Genomic DNA, 21,906 nt, shown 5'->3' on the forward strand with positions numbered 1-21,906 from the left:
GACATAAATAAACTGAAGCAACGGTTACATAAAATAAGATTTGCATTTGGACAGAAGGCTTTCTGCACCGCACTGGTACCTAAGGATATATTATACTATAACCACGAACATTTTTCAGAGTAGCAAAGATGTGTTTAGCACTCTGCAGGGGTCTGGGATGGTAGTTCTAAAATGTACTGTCACTTATAAGGTTTTAAAACATTGGGATGAAGTCCTGTGAAATAGAATAGAGTTGTATTCGGAAGAACAAGTAACTGCCAATTGTGACACAGCATCCCACTAGAGAAAGAGTTATGCTATAAAAATTTTAAGTTTGTTCATTCCAAAAAAGGTGATACAGTCCAGATAACTTTTTTCTTTTTTTTTTTTACTCAATCTTTTGGATTCAAATTCCATTCCTGGTGGACCAGTTTCTCATGATAACACTTTGGCATGGGGCATGCCCAGATGTCAGCTGCAATGCACTTCCCAGAAGTCATGTCAGCTTCAGTTAACTTTCTTGAATGGAAAAGATCACAGATTTCAGTTTTGGCCAAGTATAGTCTCTGCAACTCCAACCCCAGACCCCCAATTAAACAAATGAATTTGTTTTGTAAGAAAAACAATAAAGCAAAATGTGTTGTTTTTCCACAGCTTTTCTTGTAAACCACAGGTCTCTTTTTGTTTTTACATCTTTATTGGAGTATAATTGCTTTACAATGGTGTGTTAGTTTCTGCTGTATAACAAAGTGAATCAGCTGTATGTATACATATATCCCTGTGTCCCCTCCCTCTTGTGCCTCCCTCCCACCCTCCTTATCTCACCCCTCTAGATGGTCACAAAGCACTGAGCTGATCTCCCTGTGCTATGCAGCTGCTTCTTACAAGCTAGCTATTTTACATTTGGTAGTGTATGTATGTCAATGCTACTCTCTCACTTCGTCCCAGCTTACCCTTCCCCCACCCCATGTCCTCAAGTCCATTCTCTACGTCTGTACCTTTATTCCTGTCCTGCCCCTAGGTTCATCAGAACCATTTTTTTTAAGATTCCATATATATGTGTTACCATACGGTATTTGTTTTTCTCTTTCTGACTTGCTTCACTCTGTATGACAGACTCTAGGTCCATCCACCTCATTACAAATAACTCAATTTTGTTTCTTTTTATGGCTGAGTAATATTCCATTGTATATATGCGCCACATCTTCTTTATCCATTCATCTGTCAATGGACACTCAGGTTGCTTCCATGTCCTGGCTATTATAAATAGAGCTGCAAAGAACACTGTGGTACATGACTCTTTTTGAATTATGGTTTTCTCAGGGTATATGCCCAGGAATGGGATTGCTGGGTCACATGGTAGTTCTATTTTTAGTTTTTTTAAGGAACTCCATACTATTATCTATAGTGGCTGCATCAATTTACATTCCCACCAACAGTGCAAAAGGGTTCTCTTTTCTCCACACCCCCTCCAGCATTTATTGTTTGTAGATTTCTTTGATGATGGTCATTCTGACCGGTGTGAGGTGATACCTCATTGTAGTTTTTAATTTTTTTTTTAATTTTTAGCTGTGTTGGGTCTTCGTTTCTGTGCGAGGGCTTTCTCCAGTTGTGGCGAGCTGGGGCCACTCTTCATTGCGGTGCGCAGGCCTCTCACTATCGCGGCCTCTCTTGCTGCAGAGCACAGGCTCCAGACGCGCAGGCTCAGTAGTTGTGGCTCACGGGCCCAGTTGCTCTGCGGCATGTGGGATCTTCCCAGACCAGGGCTCGAACCCGTGTCCCCTGCATTGGCATGCAGATTCTCAACCACTGCACCACCAGGGAAGCCCCCTCATTGTAGTTTTGATTTGCATTTCTCTAATGCTTGGTGATGCTGAGCATCCTTTCACGTGTTTGTTGGCAATCTGTATATCTTCTTTGGAGAAATGTCTATTTAGGTCTTCCTCTCATTTTTGGAGTGGGTTGTTTGTTTTTTTGATATTGAGCTGCATGAGCTACTTATATATTTTGGAGATTAATCCTTTGTCAGTTGCTTCATTTGCAAATATTTTCTCCCATTCTGAAGGTTGTCTTTTTGTCTTGTTTATGGTTTTCTTTGCTGTGCAAAAGCTTTTAAGCTTCATTAGGTCCCATTTGTTTATTTTTGTTTTTATTTCCATTTCTCTAGGAGGTGGGTCAAAAAGGATCTTGTTGTGATTTATGTCACAGAGTGTTCTGCCTGTGTTTTCCTCTAAGAGTTTTATAGTGTCTGGCTTTACATTTAGGTCTTTAATCTATTTTTTTTTTAATTAATTAATTAATTTATTTATTTTTGGCTGTGTTGGGTCTTCGTTTCTGTGCGAGGGCTTTCTCTAGTTGTGGCAAGCGGAGGCCACTCTTCATCGTGGTGCGCGGGCCTCTCACTATCGTGGCCTCTCTTGTTGCGGAGCACAGGCTCCAGATGCGCAGGCTCAGTAGTTGTGGCACACGGGCCTAGTTGCTCCGCGGCATGTGGGAACTTCCCAGACCAGGGCTTGAACCCGCGTCCCCTGCATTAGCAGGCAGATTCTAAACCACTGCGCCACCAGGGAAGCCCCTAGGTCTTTAATCTATTTTGAGTTTATTTTTGTGTATGGTGTTAGGGAGTGTTCTAATTTCATTCTTTTACATGTAGCTGTCCAGTTTTCCCAGTACCACTTATTGAAGAGGCTGTCTTTTCTTCATTGTATATTCTTGCCTCCTTTGTCAAAGATAAGGTGACCATAGGTGCCTGGGTTTATCTCGGCTTTCTATCCTGTTCCATTGATCTATATTTCTGTTTTTGTGCCAGTACTATACTGCCTTGATTACTGTAGCTTTGTAGTATAGTCTGACATCAGGGAGACTGATTCCTCCAGTTCTGTTTTTCTTTCTCAAGATTGCTTGGCTATTTGGGGTCTTTTGTGTTTCCATACAAATTGTGACATTTTTTTGTTCTAGTTCTGTGAAAAATGCCAGTGGTAGTTTGATAGGGATTGCATTGAATCTGTAGATTGCTTTGGGTAGTAGAGTCATTTTCACAATGTTGATTCTTCCAATCCAAGAACATGGTATATCTCTCCATCTGTTTGCATTGTCTTTAATTTCTTTCATCAGTGTCTTATAGTTTTCTGCATACAGGTTTTTTGTCTCCTTAGGTAGGTTTATTCCTAGGTATTTTATTCTTTTTATTGCAATGGTAAATGGGAGTGTTTCCTTAATTTCTCTTTCAGATTTTTCATCATTAGTGTATAGGAATGCAAGAGATTTCTGTGCATTAATTTTGTATCCTGCTACTTTACCAAATTCATTGATTAGCTCTAGTAGTTTTCTGGTGGCATCTTTAGGATTCTCTATGTATAGTATCATGTCATCTGCAAACAGTGACCCACTGTCTACTTGTAAAGTATGTTATTAAGTTATAGTAGACATCATTACTATTTTCACAAAAGTTAATGACAGATTCTCAGGGTTTTGGGATCCTTAAATACCTCTCAGTCCGACTGTGGAACTTTTAAGACACTGATATCCAGTCTTCAGCCCCAGAGATTTTGGTTTCAACCGGCCTTTGATAGGAGTTTTATATCTGTTGCCTTTAAAAGCACTCCAGGTGATTCTAATGTGAGCAGGTTGAGTGGATCCAGGTAAAAGGATTAGAGCTCATTTAGAGAAATAAATGATTGGGAATCAGGGGACTTGGGCTATTGTACTGAATGCTGAATAATCAATTCAACAAACTTTTTGGTGAAATGCTCTGGGCCATTTAAAGATGGGGGTAGGTTTCAAACCTTTTCTTAAAATTCAATTTTGGCTTTTCTTCAAATGAAATCTTATTTGTAATTCAATGTATGCGAAAGAAACAAAAGGGAAGTGGGGTGGGGTTAGGAATTTCTGCTCTGTTGCATTAGTCTTCCCATTGCTCTTCTAAGTAGGAAGCTAACTCTCCAATCCTATAGCATTTTCATCCTATAGCTTTGATGGCACACTTGTTCCTTATCCCAAGGTTGTAGATTTCACTTTTCCTGGAGTATAACTGAAATGAGGACAGGCGTTTGTTGCACAGCTGTGGGTGGGCAAAATACACGTGCTCATAAGAACCCTGCCCCTGGAGGATCTCTATCTGCTCAAGCCCTATGGGAGGCACTGCAGCCTGTGTCCAGTTTCTGACTTCCCACTTAGGCTCTCCCATGTGTCCTCTAAGGTAAATCAAGAATTAACCACTGTTCTCCAATTATTCTTGGTAATACTAAAAGAAAGGCTAACAAAATAAGTTATGTATTCAATCATGTAAACACATTCCAAACATTTCATGGAAACACCCTAAGGTAGTCAATATATAAACCAAAGCTTTTGGGACCTAGATATTGAAGTAGTGTAATTACTTCCTATTACTATACATGACGTCAACACTCCAAAGTAGTTCATGTACTTTTAATTGCATTATTTAAAAAAGTGGAATATTCTTTAAATAATTTAAAATCTATAGTCTAATGTTTTCTTCCAATCCTCATGTTGCCCATGAATACCCTGTCTAGTCCAAACATGTATAATTCACAGTCATGTCCCTGCACTCCCCTCCCCCCCACCAAGTTCATTAAGCCTGGATAGTTCCCTTCTCAATTTTGGGGGATATAAACACTTTATACTGTATTCTATACATGGTGATAGCAAAGTAAGAAGAGATATACTTTTGGGAGAAGTCCATTTTCTCTAGAAGATGAAAACTTTCGAACAAATTTTTATGTTTTGATTAAGTTATTCTGTTGTAAAACTTTTACCTTTAAATCTGTATGTCAGGAATTATTTGACTGCCCTAGAATCCTGCAACTGGATCTAGCACACCAGGTATACTAAGGCTCAGGCAGAATCAGACTTACAGAAACTCTGCAGCCCTGCCCTCATCTTCCAGTATGACTTTTCAGCAGATGGAATGCCTCCTCCTTTCAAATGTACTTGGAGGCGCCAAGAGAATACATCAAATTCCATGCAACTGTAGAGTAAGTTGGAGCCTAGCTTCAGCTCATAATTATATTTCCATTCTCATTGTTTTCTTGTAAAATAAATTAGTTGATTTTTAATGGCACTACATAACCTACTGAAAGACTGCTTAAATTAGCAACTTTCTTTAACTTCTATTTGAAAGCAGGAATTTTGCAACTTCTCTTGATTTCCTACATGTGATTCTCTTGTGCTGTTTCACCCTTTGGCCTTTCTTCCTTTTCTCATTCCACAGATTTTTTTCTCTTCTCTCTCCTCCCAATAGGGTTTGGTAATCATCTCTCTTTAGAAGCCTCTCAAATTTATACCTTTAGCCAGACCTTTCTTTCAAGTTAAAATGCTGCATTTCTCATTGTTTTCTTCACAGATCCACACAGAAGTTCTATAGCAAAGGCTACAAACTGGCATCCTGCAGTTCTTTTGTTTTATTTTGAATTTTATTATTAATAATTAGGAAAATTTTAAAAATTTGCAGCAACATGGATGGACCTAGAGATTATCATACTAAGTGAAGTAAGTCAGAAAGAGAAAGACAAATACCAAATGATATCACTTATATGTGGAATCTAAAAATACGACACAAATGAACATATCTACAAAAAGACTCACAAACACAGAGAGCAGACTTGTGGTTGCTGGGGGGGGCGTGTTGAGGGAGGGACAGAGTGGGAGTGTGGGGTTAGCAGATGCAAACTAGTATATATAGGATGGATAAACAACAAGGTCCTACTGTACACCACAGGGAACTATATTCAATATCCTGTAATAAACTATAACGGAAAAGAATATGAAAAAGAATATATAATGTATATATAAAACTGAGTCACTCTGCTGTACAGCAGAATTAACACAACACTGTAAATCAACTATACTTCAATAAAATTAAAAACCAACCAACCAACCCCCCCCACAACAAAACAAAAAACCCCCAGATCTCTGTCTTATTTTGAAAAGTGCAAGACCCAGCAACACTTGCCCACATTTCTGCCTAACAACAAAAGAATGGAACTAAATAGAAGATGTTCTCTCAACATGGAACAAGCATTCTGCAGTTCTACATATTTCCACTTCAATCATTTACATTACCAGTTTGGTGTCTTTAAGCATTTGAGTTTGCAATCTCGTCAAAGAGGATAGGAAGAATAGATAGCAGGCCTGACTTTTAGATTCCTTCCACCCCGAAGTGTCAATGTTTAGTGACAGTCTACCTTTAAATCCATATATTTGCCATAATATCACTGGGGAGTCAGTCATATATTGTTTGTTTTCAGTTCAAGTAATCAGGACATGACCTTTCAGTAGGGAGTGTACAGCCTGATAAGTAGAGTGGTGTGCAGATCTGTATGTGTGAATTGGGGGGAGGGTTGTTCTTATGGAGCCCCTGGAGGGTTATCACAAAGTTCTCTTGATCCAAGAGCAATACACAGACCATGGCTTCCATTCGTCTACAACTCCCCTCTTCCTCACAACACTGGTCTGTTATTGCCATCAAAACTCAGCACAACTTTTGCACAGTGCTTTTTATGCTAAGAAAATGCAATAAATACATCTTTGGTGCTTCTGAAAACAAAACAAAACAAACAAAAAAACTCAGCACAGAGCCAATAAGAATTAACTGGACAGTTGGTTTGAGTGTTGATTCTTGTGTTAGACAACTGATGTGTCCACCTATAGGACTTCTGACAGGCTTTCACCACATTTATAACACTTCCTGGGAGAACTCAGCTAAACCTGACACAAGGAAAAGGAGGAGGAGAAGGTGTAATAACAAAAACATCATCAGTAGTCATTAACATTTATTGAAGGCTTATCATGTGCTGGTCAGTAAAGCACTTTACATGTGCTACAGCATTTAATGCTCATAATAACCCTATAAGGTAGATACTATTATCATCCTTATTTATGGTTAATGACACTGGCAAAGAGAAGTAAAATAACATGCCGAAGCTCACAGAGCTATTAAGTCCCAGTCAATCTGATTCCAGTGCCCACTCACCAGATGGTAAGCTTTGTGAAGGTGGAAGGAAGTTGTATTTTGGAAACTGTATACTGGGTAATGGTTAAAAGGATGGATTCTGGAGTTCGACAAAACTGCAGTATAAAGTCTTTTCAGAAAACAACTTTGGGTTTTGTTGGTCCTTTGTACTGTATTTTTGTTTTCCCTTTTCATTAATTTCCTTCATTAAGGACTGACTGTGTATCAGACACAATCCAGGAGATGGGGATAGATCAGTGAACAAATGAAATTTTCTGTTTTCCTGGAGCCTACATTCTAGTGGCAAGACCCAGATAATAAATGTAATAAATATATGTGATGTGCACATACCCACAAAAAAGCAGAGAAGGGGAACTAAGAGAGGGATGGGTAAAATTTTAAATAGGGTTATCAGGATAGGCCTCACTGAGAAGGTGACATTTAAGCACAGATAGGGAACTGAGGGACAAAATCATGGAGTTAATTTAAGAAAGTGCCTCTGAGTATGATGAGAAGCAACTGCGGGGTTTTAGCTGAGGAATGACATGATTTGATGTATGTTTTAAAAGGGTAACTTTGGCAGCCGTGTTGACAATAGAATGGAGTAAGGGGCAAAGGTGGAAGCAGGGAAACCAATAAGAGGGTAATAATCCAGGCAAGAGACTGCCATGGGCTTAGGAAATGTTTTTTAATTTATAAGTATGTCTACAGATTTCAGTCTCCTCACCCAATGCCAAAGGCTCTAGGTTCAGGGTACAGCTGGATGCTTTCAGGTTAGCTGCAGCTTTAGCCAGCAGCAGCATTCCACCCTGATTCCTGCTTCCTTTTCATTTTTCACCCACGAAGATTTCCCTTACGTTCTTGTGCTTAGTTATGCATTTAATAAGATATTTTATTTTATACTACATGTTCAGTGTTTTATTGCTGGTGGTGGGAGTGCTGGCCAGGGATGTTTCAGAACATCTAGTATGCTACACTGTCAGAGTGGAAGTCCCTGGGTTTGAATTCCACCTTTTCCCATTTACTAGTTGTATGACCTTGGCAAGTTATTTATCTAGACTCAGTTTCCTCAAACGTAAAATGGAGAATATAATATCTAGATCATGGGGTGGTTGTAAAGATTATTATCTTCTAATGCACATAAAGTGCTTAGCCACAATGCTTGGCACATAGGAAATGCTTAATATATGTTATCACTATCATCATCATCATCATCATCATCATCAACATGCCTGCAGCATTTTATACATGGTAGGTATTCAATAAACGATTGCTGAAGTGATCCATTGAAAATGAATTACAAATAGCAGTGTGCTCAGTGGAAAAGACATGCAGCTGGTTTGTCTCTAAGTATACATCACAACCAGAGCCAAATGCATAAAAATGTTAGGAGAACTCTTGCCACCCACTCACTCCCTTTAAAAAAGTGAATACAGGCTGCACTCAACTAACTGTAATTCATTAAATGTCTTCAGCTAAACATCCATGCTGTATTTATTGCCACCTTCCACTACCCCAGGAGCAGAAGTGAAGGGGGAAGTAACTAGCCAAATGTCAGACTCTACAATCTCATGCCTTCAAGAATAGTCAGTGGATGCAAACAGAGGGAAATAAAGTAGGATTTCTTCTCTGTAACTTGTGGGTCCCACCAAGACGCTAGCTCTTTTTCCTTCCAGGCAGTGCTTTCTCGCAATTGACATGGTGGCAATGGGTAAGATGCTCATCAGGTTCCTTGGAGGAGGTACAGGGTTTCCTCTTTTCATGAGACTATTACACTCATTAGCTATTTAAACAAGATACTATCAGATAAAAGTTTAATTGATCTCTATTTTAAAGTGAGTATAATTTAAAATTTCTCATAAAATGTATCAAGTGTAAATCGATGTTATATGAATTATAAATCACAGTCTGGGCTGGTCAATGCAAGTAGTTCTAGAAAAGTAGGTTAATATTTGATCTCACTAAGAGTGTTTAGCTTTCCACAAGGAAAATTTTATTTTATAACCTGAACTAATCATGAAGGGAATCTGGCATATAACAATGGACGGCTCAGAGAGAACTCAATTCCTCTCCTGAAACCAGTTCTACAGTCTTTGTGGTGTTTGTGGTGGCTGGACATCATCCATCATCTCATCATTCCCTACAAAGGACAGCCCAGCACATGTTAATAATATAACATATTACCATATGATCCAGCAATCCCACTCCTGGGCATATATCCGGAAAAGATGAAAACTCTAATTCGAAAAGATACATGTGGGGACTTCCCTGGTGGCGCCGTGGTTAAGAATCCGCCTGCCAGTGCAGGGGGACATGGGTTCGAGCCCTGGTCCAGGAAGATCCCACGTGCCGCGGAGCAAGTAAGCCCGTGCACCACAACTACTGAGCCTGTGCTCTAGAGCCTGTGAGCCACAACTATTGAGTCCATGTGCCACAACTACTGAAGCCTGCGTGTCTAGAGCCCATGCTCCACAACAAGAGAAGCCACCGCAATGAGAAGCTTGCACACCGCAATGAAGAGTAGCCCCTGCTCGCCATAACTAGAGAAAGCATTGTGCGCAGCAACAAAGTCCCACTGCAGCCAAAAATAAATAAATAAATAAATAAATTTATAGAAAAAAAAAGATACACGTGCTCTAATGTTCATAGCAGCACTATTTACAATAGCCAAGACACAGAAGCAACCTAAGTGTCCATCAAAGATGAGTGGATAAAGAAGATGTGGTACATATATACAAATGGAATATTACTCAGTTATAAAAAAGAATGAAATATTGCCATTTGCATCAACATGGATGGACCTAGAGATTATTATACTAAGTGAAGTAAGTCAGACAGAGAAAGACAAATATTATATATCACTTCTATGTGAAATTTTAAAAAGAATACAAATGAACTTATTTAGAAAACATAAACAGAACCACAAAGAAAACAAATTTATGGTTTACTAAAGGGGAAGGGGGGGAGGGATAAATTACGAGTATGGGATTAACAGATACACATTACTATATATAAAATAAACAACAAGGATTTACTGTATTCAGTTTCTTATAATAACCTATAATGGAAAAGAATCTGAAAAAAGAATGTATATATTATATATGTATAAAAACCAAATCACTTTGCTGTACACCTGAAACACAATATTTTAAATCAACTATACTTCAATAAAAAATATATTAATGTATTATTGAATAATAAAAATCTTCTCTGAGGTTTAACAAGTTAAATGGCTTCAAATATGGCTTACTTTTTTTTGACTCTGAAAATATCTTTGTGGGTAAATTCTTAAAATTTCATAGTGAATTCTGTATATAAATACAAACTATCAAGTATTAGAAAATCCATGAAAAAAAATTATTTCATGAGCTTTCACCCTGTTTTCTAAAATCTAGATATGTGCGTTTCAGATAAGCCCAAATTTTACCAATAGATGACAAGAAGTCAGACCATATGTTAAGGAAGAATTTTTAAAAATAGCATGAATATATTTAAAAAATGGGAATAATAATAGTTATTATTATCCCATGCATATAAAGCATTTAGCTTATTAGTTCCTGGTATATCAGAAGTACTCAATAAAAGTAGTTATGATTTTTATTATTCTTTTATTTATTTTCTTTCAATAGCCAACAGCTATAATAGTTATGCTAAAATTAACATTAAAGCCTGTCATAGTCACAAGACAATTTATGCATGGGGTCTTACTGATGTCATTATTCCTATTCTGTCATTCAGTTTAATTGGGCCCTAGTGACATTGGGAAAATACACAGACAATTGCTTCTGTAGTTAGGTCCAGAGAACACACACATGAGAAGGTTATACGTAATGTTCAGTTTGGTGTGAACCAAATTAAACAAATAAATCAACCAGTATTAGTAAGGAAACTAAGTTGGGTAAAAGTAAGTAATTACACACACCACTGCTATATAGAATCTTTTCAAGAATATTTAAATAAATGGTGTCTAATCCATTCCACATAAATATTTTAAATCTGCATTTATAACTCTTCTTTTAAGGTTAGGCTGTTGCCCAAAACGCTTATGAAAAATTTCTGGAATTTAGCTGAGGATTTTATGTAACCAAGATTCTGATCTTTTCTTAGCATATTAAACACCCCTTACAATAACTGTACTTATACCATATTCTCTCAATCTCTTACTATAGTAGACACTATTCTCACTTAAGGCACCAAATTCCAGAACAAAAAAATATAAATATTAAGAACTAAGAAGAGAGCAAAGTCGGACCATCTTTCTGTTCCCAAGCATCTGGTTTGACCCCCACGCTGAATGGTAGTTTGTACTTCAAACTCGACTCTGCTACACAATAATAATGGAAGAAATGACAGGTCTCTCCTCCGAGGTGGTTATTTCTCAGAGAATGATTGGGGTTAACAGTTTTGATTGAATATTGATAATAAATCCTGAGGTTGAAGGTTAATTATTGGTAACTAATTATCCTTTGTGAATAACAACTTTCTCTAGAACATTAATAAAAGTGTCTTGATTTGTGTAGCTTTCATGTATATTAATGTTGAAGGATGCTCTAAGACTGGCTGAAGCAGAAGAAATAATAGAAAGAGGGTTCTGAAAAGAGGGAAACGAGGAGAGAATGACAAATAAGTCCAGGAAAGCATGGAAAGTTGATTAGAAAGCCTGATGGAGAATGCCCCCATGTGAGGGAGGGGACAAAACTCACACACAGCACAGCCTGAACCCAGAGGAAATGGGAGGAAGAGAAAACAGAATTCCCACAAATCATGGTGTCATTACGTAAGGGAGACTATGGAGGATTAAAAAAAGTAAAGAATAGATTAGTCTCCTTAATCCTTGACACACTCCTGCTAGTTTAACAGTTCACTTTGTCTCCACTTATTCTACTTAGTACTAGTGATTTTCATGCCTATCTATCCTACTACATGATCAATGGATAGCAGAAACCATGTCTTATGCATCATTGCAACTCACACAATTCATAGTACAGAGTTTTACAAAAAGTAGACAGAGACTTTGTTGAAATAAAATTTTCTACCAAAGTGGTTAAAGTAACTTTACATTTACAAGTAACCATGTTCCTTCAAATCTTGTTCTTGCTATTAGTTTGTTTAAACCTTAAAAAAAAATTATGAGCGTAGAAGTAAAAAATCCTCGTTATTTATACATTATTCAAATTGCTTAACATGGCACACAAAGCCCTGTATAGACTAGCCACAGACTACCTTGTCTTTCTGCCTCCACCTCTAGTCACAATTCCCACTAAGTGGTTCATGGTGTTTTCTCTGCCTGTAGTATTTATGTCTTCCCTGCCCACCCACTTCTCACCTCATCCCCACCTGTAAGACAAATGCCTATTTATCTTTCAAGGCACAAATGTCCTAATTTCTTTGTAGTGTTCCTTGCTGCACCAGGAATTAATGTATGTATAGTACTTACATTATACCTGTTTTAGAACACTTACGTTGTGATTTATTTTACTAATCTATCTTTTCTGTAAGCATGTGTGCTCCTTAAGGGCAGAGACCTTGACTGTTCACTTTGTATAACTAACACTTGGGACATGGCGGTTGTAGTTCAATGTCTATTAAGCTGAATTGTACTGGTAGGCTGTCTTATTTCCCGAAGAATGAATAAAAGGGCCCCCGACCTTTGAGAATATAATATTAAAAATTTGAAAAGTCCAGAAAAATGCTCCATAAATACTTGTTAATTCTTCACTGGAAAACACAATAATAATTAATATCTGTTCTTGAGCATTAGAGTAAATTATTCTATAATTGCCTTGTATCACTAGTTTAAACTATGAATATTAAACTAATATTAATAAAGAACAGTAATTCCAAACTAATTATACAATTATAGAGGTTTTCCAGGAGGACCGGGAGAAAGGAGCAGCCATGTAAAACTGGAAAGAAAGAGTGAGAGAAGCAAGAAGAGGTTGTGCTGAGAGGGAGGAGGAGGAATGCTAAGCTGTCCTAAAGAAAAGAAGAAAATAAAGGGAGGAAGTAAAAGCAAGATACTGTTTTCCTGGCCATTCTAAAATTCTGCTGCGCTGGAGGCATCTGCTATAATGAACACATTCATTCACATATCTTTTCCAGGCCAAATTTGGATTCAGCCCAGTGTTGATGCCTGTCTTCACTTTGAAATGTTTTTCTGCTGACATTTTTAAGATTAGTATTTGATTTTACAGCAGAAAAAAGATGAAAAAAGACCCTTCATCACCCCCCATCTTTTTTTGGCTGAAAATGTAATTCTTTGAGACCTGTTATAGGAAATGCAATGTATCCAGATCATGAAGTCTAAGAAAAACAAAATTCTTTTCCTATTTTGTAGATTTTTAAGAATCTCTCTCGTCATTTACCAATGGGAGAAAAATGAAGACTGATGAAATATTTATTTTTTATTACTATAAGATTTTTCTTCTAGCAGCAATCTTCCATCAGTTAGAATCTATAGTAGGATCATATCTATAGTAGGATAAGTAGGGTCCATGTTAATGACTAAGAGGCAAAGCCTGTTAGTTATTCAAGAAACTGCTAAGTCATCAAAGAAATGCAAAACTGCATCTGGTGTGACTCTGAGTACTTAGTAGGTTTTATATTAGAAATATGTGGAAATTAGAGATTTATAAATAATGATGTGTGATAATTATTTATTAAATTAACCATAATATACAGTTAATCAGCATCTCCTAACTTTGCCTCTTCCAAGCCAAAGCTTAATGAAACATCCTTGCTGGGTATATGGATGAAATGATTGGAGGAATGAGGAGGTAGGAGTGAGGCCAGTTCAATACCTCTAAGAAAAGAGACAAAAAAACCCAAAACTCCGAGAAGTATGCTGCGTAGTTGGGACTCACGAGGGGAATCGTATTATAGTTAAAGAATACGAGCTTTGGAGTCAAGTACAACTGAGTTTGAGTCCTGGCTCTGCCACTTACTTGCTCAGTGGTACAGATTCTCTCTAAGCCATAGTTCCTTTGTCTTAAAATGGGAACAATACTCACTGAGTTGGATTAGGTACAGTAAACCAAATGTAGCATCTTGTACACAGTAAAAATTCAATAAATATTATTATTCCTATCACCTTCCTCTGGATTTCTGTTCTTTACTGTGTTCTATTAGGTGCACAGGCGTACATAAGAGATATACAGCTTTGACATGAAAGACACAGATAATAGATTTTAGTTTACTTATTTTGGGGGGGGCAGGTGTTGGGCGCAGAATTACTGCTAGAGTCTAGTGGCAGGAAGGTCATTGGTCAGGAGATCTACTAGCAAATTCTGTGATTCTCCATGCTTTAATGTTCACTTTCTGCTTCTCTGACTGATTAGGTAAGCTAGGTTTACACAAATGACTTTTTTCAGATTTTCAAGAGATTTTCTTAACACACTATGCTGAATATACTTACTTTGGGCTTTTATATTTTGAAATGGAAATGATACCTAGGTCTCAAATTTTATTTAGTCAGATAAGCTAGTGGATATTCATTTAGAATGTATAAGCAAAAGTTAAAATTTAGCAATGGAAAAATTAAGAACTATAAAATCATGTAGAGAGAAATGTAAAATACATTTCTTCAAACTGAGAAATCAGGCTTTACATCTCATATTTTTTCTAATATATTTACTAAAAGATAATTAGTTTAATTATATATTACATTTGAATTAGGTATAAATTGAAACAATACAGAAGGTGACTTAAGCACTCAGGGTGTGAAAAATTTTTCATTAATAATTAACAGCCCTAAAGAAATCTTCTAAAAAAATAGGTGAACTTCAAGTATATTATGCTCAGTGAAAGAAGCCAGACATAAAAGAACATATATTGTATGATTCCATTTATATAAAATATCCAGAAAAGGCAAATTTATAGAGACAGAAAGTATATTAGTGGTTGCCAGAGAGTGGAGAGTGACTGTAAATGGGCATGAGATTTCTTTTTGGGGTGACGAAATTGTTCTAAAATAGGATGGTGGTGATACTTGTACAATGCTTTAAATATACTAAAAGTCGCTGAAATGAAACTTAAAACGAGTGGATTTTATGGTATTTAAATTATACCTCAATAAACCTATTAATAAAAATAAATCTTCCATGTGGCTGGATTTTAGAAAACACATTTTTACATGCTAAATGAAATGAGGATTTTGAAGAAGAAATCTATTTCTACTGTGAATGAGAGCCTGAATAATGCTCTTATGGTGAAATAAGACCTAGCTCAATCAATAAATCAATAAACATTCTCAAAGTGCCATCTGCATATGGAGATCTTTGGAATTTGGAAAGGCAACACATCAGGGTGTTTGAATTGAGGTAAATAGGGTGTTGCTTTTTCCTCCCCGGGTAAACATAAACCACAGTGAGTACCAAAGGAGAAAGTGTCATCTCTCCTGGGAGTCATTTTGAGCAACAGTAACCAACAGATGTGCATCAAAGATGTAATGGGAGGGATCTGGCATACTTTGATAGACTCTGGACACTCTCCAGATTACCCGGGTTATTAATAATTGCAACAGAGTGACCCTAAGTTACATGGGTCACTAGAGAAGGTACTAAATGGTGGTTCATGGTAGAGGGGCCCATGGCCTTCACTGTTGCTCAGTGTTATCGCTAGGAAAAAGTAACACAGGGGTATCTGATTTTGGTTCCACTTCTGCACTGAGTATTGGTTTTATCTTATGCTTTAAATATTTTTCTTCCCAAAAAAGTAACATTTAGACAAGAACCCCTGCTTTAAACTTTGAGTATATATTTTGGTTCTTAATTTAACAAACATGACCTTTGAATAAAAAGGACCTAAGTAAACAAAGAGTAAACCAATGTTATTCATTGACTGTGAAATGGTTCCTCTGTCAGTAGTTAATTAATGGATACAACATTAGACGGTATGCTTCTTGAGGGTAACGACCATGTTATTCATCTGTAACTCTGCAACAAACATAAGCACAGGGCTTGGCACACCTAATAAATGTTTGCTGAACTGAGAATGAAAGCACCATATAAATAATAAACATAACAGGAATGTAAAAGATTATATTATTTTTCACCATAAAACTAACCCTAATAATTTAAACCTAGCTGTTAAGGCACTACCTTCAAGAAAGGCTTTGAAAAAACCATGTTCACAGAAAGATAGACAAGATAAAAAGGCAGAGGGCTATGTACCAGATGAAGGAACAAGATAAAACCCCAGAAAAACAAGTAAATGAAACGGAGATAGGCAATCTTCCAGAAAGAGAATTCAGAATAATGATAGTGAAGATGATCCAAGACCTCGGAAAAAGAATGGAGGCAAAGATCGAGAAGATGCAAGAAATGTTTAACAAAGATCTAGAAGAATTAAAGAACAAACAAACAGAGATGAACAATACAATAAGTGAAATGAAAAATACACTAGAAGGAAACAATAGCAGAATAACTGAGGCAGAAGAATGGATAAGTGACCTGGAAGACAGAATGCTGGAATTCACTGCTGTGGAACAAAATAAAGAAAAAGAATGAAAAGAAATGAAGACAGCCTAAGAAACCTCTGGGACAACATTAAATGCAACAACATTCGCGTTATAGGGGTCCCAGAAGGAGAAGAGAGAGAGAAAGGACCCGAGAAAATATTTGAAGAGATTATAGTCAAAAACTTCCCTAACATGGGAAAGGAAATAGCCACCCAAGTCCAGGAAGTGCAGAGAGTCCCATACAGGATAAACCCAAGGAGAAACATGCCGAGACACACAGTAATCAAATGGGCAAAAATTAAAGACAAAGAAAAATTATTGAAAGCAGCAAGGGAAAAATGACAAATAACAAACAAGGGAACTCCCATAAGGTTAACAGCTGATTTCTCAGCAGAAACTCTACAAGCCAGAAAGGAGTGGCATGATATACTTAAAGTGATGAAAGGGAAGAACCTACAACCAAGATTACTCCACCCGGCAAGGATCTCATTCAGATTCGATGGAGAAATCAAAAGCTTTAGAGACAAGCAAAAGCTAAGAGAATTCAGCACCACCAAACCAGCTCTACAACAAATGCTAAAGGACCTTCTCTAAGTGGGAAACACAAGAGAAGAAAAGGACCTACAAAAACAAACCCAAAACAATTAAGAAAATGGTCATAGGAACATACATGTTGATAATTACCTTAAAGGTGAATGGATTAAATGCTCCAACCAAAAGACACAGGCTTGCTGAATGGATACAAAAACAAGACCCATATATATGCTGTCTACAAGAGACCCACTTTAGACCTAGGGACACATACAGACTGAAAGTGAGGGGATGGAAAAAGATATTCCATGCAAACGGAAATCAAAAGAAAGCTGGAGTAGGAATACTCATATCAGATAAAATCAACTTTAAAATAAAGCATGTTACAAGAGACAAGGAAGGACACTACATAATGATCAAGGGATCAATCCAAGAAGAAGATATAACAATGGTAAATATATATGCACCCAACATAGGAGCACCTCAACACATAAGGCAACTGCTAACAGCTCTAAAAGAGGAAATCAACAGTAACACAATAATAGTGGGGGACTTTAACACCTCACTTACACCAATGGACAGATCACCCAGACAGAAAATTAATAATGAAACACAAGCTTTAGATGACACAATAGACCAGATAGATTTAATTGATATTTATAGGACATTCCATCCAAAAACAGCAGATTACACTTTCTTATCAAGTACGCATGGAACATTCTCCAGGATAGATCATATCTTGGGTCACAAATCAAGCCTCAGTAAATTTAAGAAAATTGAAATCATATCAAGCATCTTTTCTGACCACAGCACTATGAGATTAGAAATCAATTACAGGGAATAAAATGTAAAAAACACAAACACATGGAGGCTAAACAATACGTTACTAAATAACCAAGAGATCACTGAAGAAATCAAAGAGGAAATCAAAAAATACCTAGAGACAAATGAAAATGAAAACACGACAATCCAAAACCTATGGGATGCAGCAAAAGCAGTTCCAAGAGGGAAGTTTATAGCTATACAAGCCTACCTCAAGAAACAAGAAAAATCTCAAATAAACAATCTAACACTACACCTAAAGGAACTAGAGAATGAAGAACAAACAAAACCCAAAGTTAGCAGAAGGAAAGAAATCATCAATATCAGAGCAGAAATAAATGAAATAGAAACAAAGAAAACAATAGCAAAGATCAATAAAACTAAAAGCTGGTTCTTTGAGAAGATAAACAAAATTGATAAACCATTAGCCAGACTCATCAAGAAAAAGAGGGAGAGGACTCAAATCAGTAAAATTAGAAATGAAAAAGGAGAAGTTACAACAGACACCGCAGAAATACAAAGCATCCTAAGAGACTAGTACAAGCAACTCTATGCCAATAAAATGGACAACCTGGAAGAAATGGACAAATTCTTAGAAAAACACAACCTTCTGAGACTGAATCAGGAAGAAATAGAAAATATGAACAGACCAATCACAAGTAATAAAATTGAAACTGTGATAAAAAATCTTCCAACAAACAGAAGTCCAGGACCAGATGGCTTCACGGGTGAATTCTATCAAACATTTAGAGAAGAGCTAACACTCATCCTTCTCAAACTCTTCCAAAAAACTGCAGAGGAAGGAAAACTCCCAAACTCATTCTAAGAGGCCACCATCACCCTGAAACCAAAACTAGACAAAGATGTCACAGAGAAAGAAAACTACAGGCCAATATCACTGATGAATATAGATGCAAAAATCCTCAACAAAATACTAGCAAACAGAATCCAACAACATATTAAAAGGATCATACACCATGATGAAGTGGGATTTATCCCAGGGATGCAAGGATTCTTCAATACATGCAAATCAATCAATGTGATACACCATATTAACAAATTGAAGAATAAAAACCATATGATCATCTCAATAGATGCAGAAAAAGCTTTTGACAAAATTCAACACCCATTTATGATAAAAAACTCTCCAGAAAGTGGGCATAGAGGGAACCTACCTCAACATAATAAAGGCCATATATGACAAACCCACAGCAAACATCATACTCAATGGTGAAAAACTGAAAGCATTTCCTCTAAGATCAGGAACAAGACAAGGATGTCCACTCTTACCACTATTATTCAACATAGTTTTGGAAGTCCTAGCCATGGCAATCAGAAAAAGAAATAAAAGGAATATAAATTGGAAAAGAAGAAGTAAAACTGTCACTGTTTGCAGATGACACGATACTATACATAGAGAATCCTAAAGATGCCACCAGAAAACTACTAGAGCTAATCAATGAATTTGGTAAAGTAGCAGGATACAAAATTAATGCACAGAAATCTCTTGCATTCCTATACACTAATGATGAAAAATCTGAAAGAGAAATTAAGGAAACACTCCCATTTACCACTGCAACAAAAAGAATAAAATTCCTAGGAATAAACCTACCTAGGGAGACAAAAGACCTGTATGCAGAAAACTGTAAGAAACTGATGAAAGAAATTAAAGATGATACCAACAGATGGAGAGACATACCATGTTCTTGGATTGGAAGATTAATATTGTGAAAATGACTATACTACCTAAAGCAATCTACAGATTCAATGCAATCCCTATCAAATTACCAATGGCATTTTCTACAGAACTGGAACAGAAAATCTTAAAATTTGTATGGAGACACAAAAGACCCCGAATAGCCAAAGCAGTCTTGAGGGAAAAAAGCGGAGCTGGAGGAATCAGACTCCCTGACTTCAGACTATACTACAAAGCTACAGTAATCAAGACAATATGGTACTGGCACAAAAACAGAAATATAGATCAATGGAACAGGATAGAAAGCGCAGAGATAAACCCACACACCTATGGTCTACTAATCTATGACAAAGGAGGCAAGGATATACAATGGAGAAAAGATAGTCTCTTCAATAAGTGGTGCTGGGAAAACTGGACAGCTACATGTAAAAGAATGAAATTAGAATACTCCCTAACACCATACACAAAAATAAACTCAAAATGGATTCAAGACCTAAATGTAAGACCGAGCACTATAAAACTCTTAGAGGAAAACATAGGAAGAACACTCTTTGACATACATCACAGCAAGATATTTTTTGATCCATCTCCTAGAGTAATGGAAATTAAAAACAAAAATAAACAAATGGGACCTAATGAAACTTAAAAGCTTTTGCCCAGCAAAGGAAACCATAAACAAGACGAAAAGACAACCCTCAGAATAGGAGAAAATATTTGCAAATGAATCAAGGGACAAAGGAATAATCTCCAAAATATATAAACCGCTCATGCAGCTCAATATTAAAGAAACAAACAACCCACTCCAAAAATGGGTGGAAGACCTAAATAGACATTTCTCCAAAGAAGACATACAGATGGCCAAGAGGCACATGATAAGGTGCTCAACATCACTAATTGTTAGAGAAATGCAAATCAAAACTACAGTGAGGTATCATCTCACACCGGTTAGAATGGGCATCATCAGAAAATCTACAAAAAACAAATGCTGGAGAGGGTGTGGAGATTGGGAACACTCTTGCACTGTTGGTGGGAATGTAAATTGATACAGCCACTATGGAGAACAGTATGGAGGTTCCTTAAAAAACTAAAAATAGAATTACCATATGACCCAGCAATCCTACTACTGGGCATATACCCAGAGAAGACCATAATTCAAAAAGACACATGCACCCCAATGTTCATTGCAGCAGTATTTACAATAAGCAGGCCATGGAAGCAACCTAAATGCCCATCGACAGATGAATGGATAAAGAAGATGTGGTACATATATACAATGGAATATTACTCAGCCATAAAAAGGAATGAAATTGGGTCATTTGTAGAGACGTGGATGCAGCTAGAGACTGTCATACAGAGTGAAGTAAGTCAGAAAGAGAAAACCAAATATCGTATATTAACACATATATGTGGAACACTGAAAATGGTACAGATGAACCGGTTTGCAGAGCAGAAATTGAGACACAGAAGTAGCAAAAAAAACGTATGGACACCAAGGGGGGAAAGCGGTAGCGGTGGGGGTGGTGGTGTGATGAATTGGGAGATTGGGATTGACATGTATACACTGATGTGTATAAAATGGATGACTAATAAGAAAAAAAAAAAAAAAGAAAAGCAGAAGGTGAAAAATTTCTTAAAATGTTTTGACTTCTTACTATGATCTGCCCACCTTTATAGACAATTTATCTGTATTAAATTGATCTCCAAACAAAATATAAAAAATAAAGAAAAAGAAAAAGAAAAAGGAAAAGAAAGGCTTCATAAGTTAAAGACACATGAAATACATACAACTTTGTAGAAGCAGAAAAAAGGAACTGTAGAGAAAAAAAAAAAACCCTAAACTTACAGTGGCTGTGGTGTAACAAATTCCCAAAGCTCTAATATAGATAATGTTGCATGTGGAACATCTTTTACTCTAATAAGGCTCTAAAAGATAAACATTTGTTTCATCTAGGCCAATAAAATACTTCGCTTTTATGAGAATAGTAAGTATATACATAATTATCTTTTTATTAAAAAGAAAACACATGCTGAAAACTATAAACCATTGATAAAGGAAACTGAAGATGATTCAAAGAAATGGAAAGATATCCAATCATCTTAGATTGGAAAAATTAATACTGTTAAAATGGCCATACTACCCAAAGAAATCTACAGATTTAACACAATCCCTATCAAAATAACTATGACATTTTTCACAGAACTAGAACAAAGAATCCTAAAATTTATATGGAATCAAAAAAGGCCCAGAATTACCAAAGAAATCCTGAGGAAAAAGAACAAAGCTGGAGGAATAACCCTTCCAGACTTCAGGCTATACTCCAAAGCTACAATAATCAAAACAGCATGGTACTGGCACAAAAACAGACATATAGATCAATGGAACAGTATAGAGAGCCCAGAAATAAACCAGTCAATTAACAGTCAATTAATCTATGATAAAAGAGGCAAGAA

At 36.6% G+C, this 21,906-nt stretch overlaps 1 protein-coding gene and 1 long non-coding RNA gene across 2 annotated transcripts in view; one reads left to right on the forward strand and one right to left on the reverse strand.

Moving 5' to 3' along the window:
• SBF2 (SET binding factor 2) overlaps positions 1 to 21,906 on the reverse strand; it is a 456,507-nt gene that overhangs the window by 91,939 nt on the left and 342,662 nt on the right. The window lies entirely within an intron of this gene.
• Positions 846 to 21,165, forward strand: LOC309668405. Its single transcript, XR_014268214.1, has 2 exons — positions 846 to 2,243; positions 2,559 to 21,165. It is a non-coding gene; the product is annotated as an uncharacterized lncRNA (long non-coding RNA).

This window comes from Balaenoptera physalus (assembly GCF_965194825.1).
Source record: "Balaenoptera physalus genome assembly, chromosome: 10".
NCBI classification, from domain to species: Eukaryota; Metazoa; Chordata; class Mammalia; order Artiodactyla; family Balaenopteridae; genus Balaenoptera; species Balaenoptera physalus.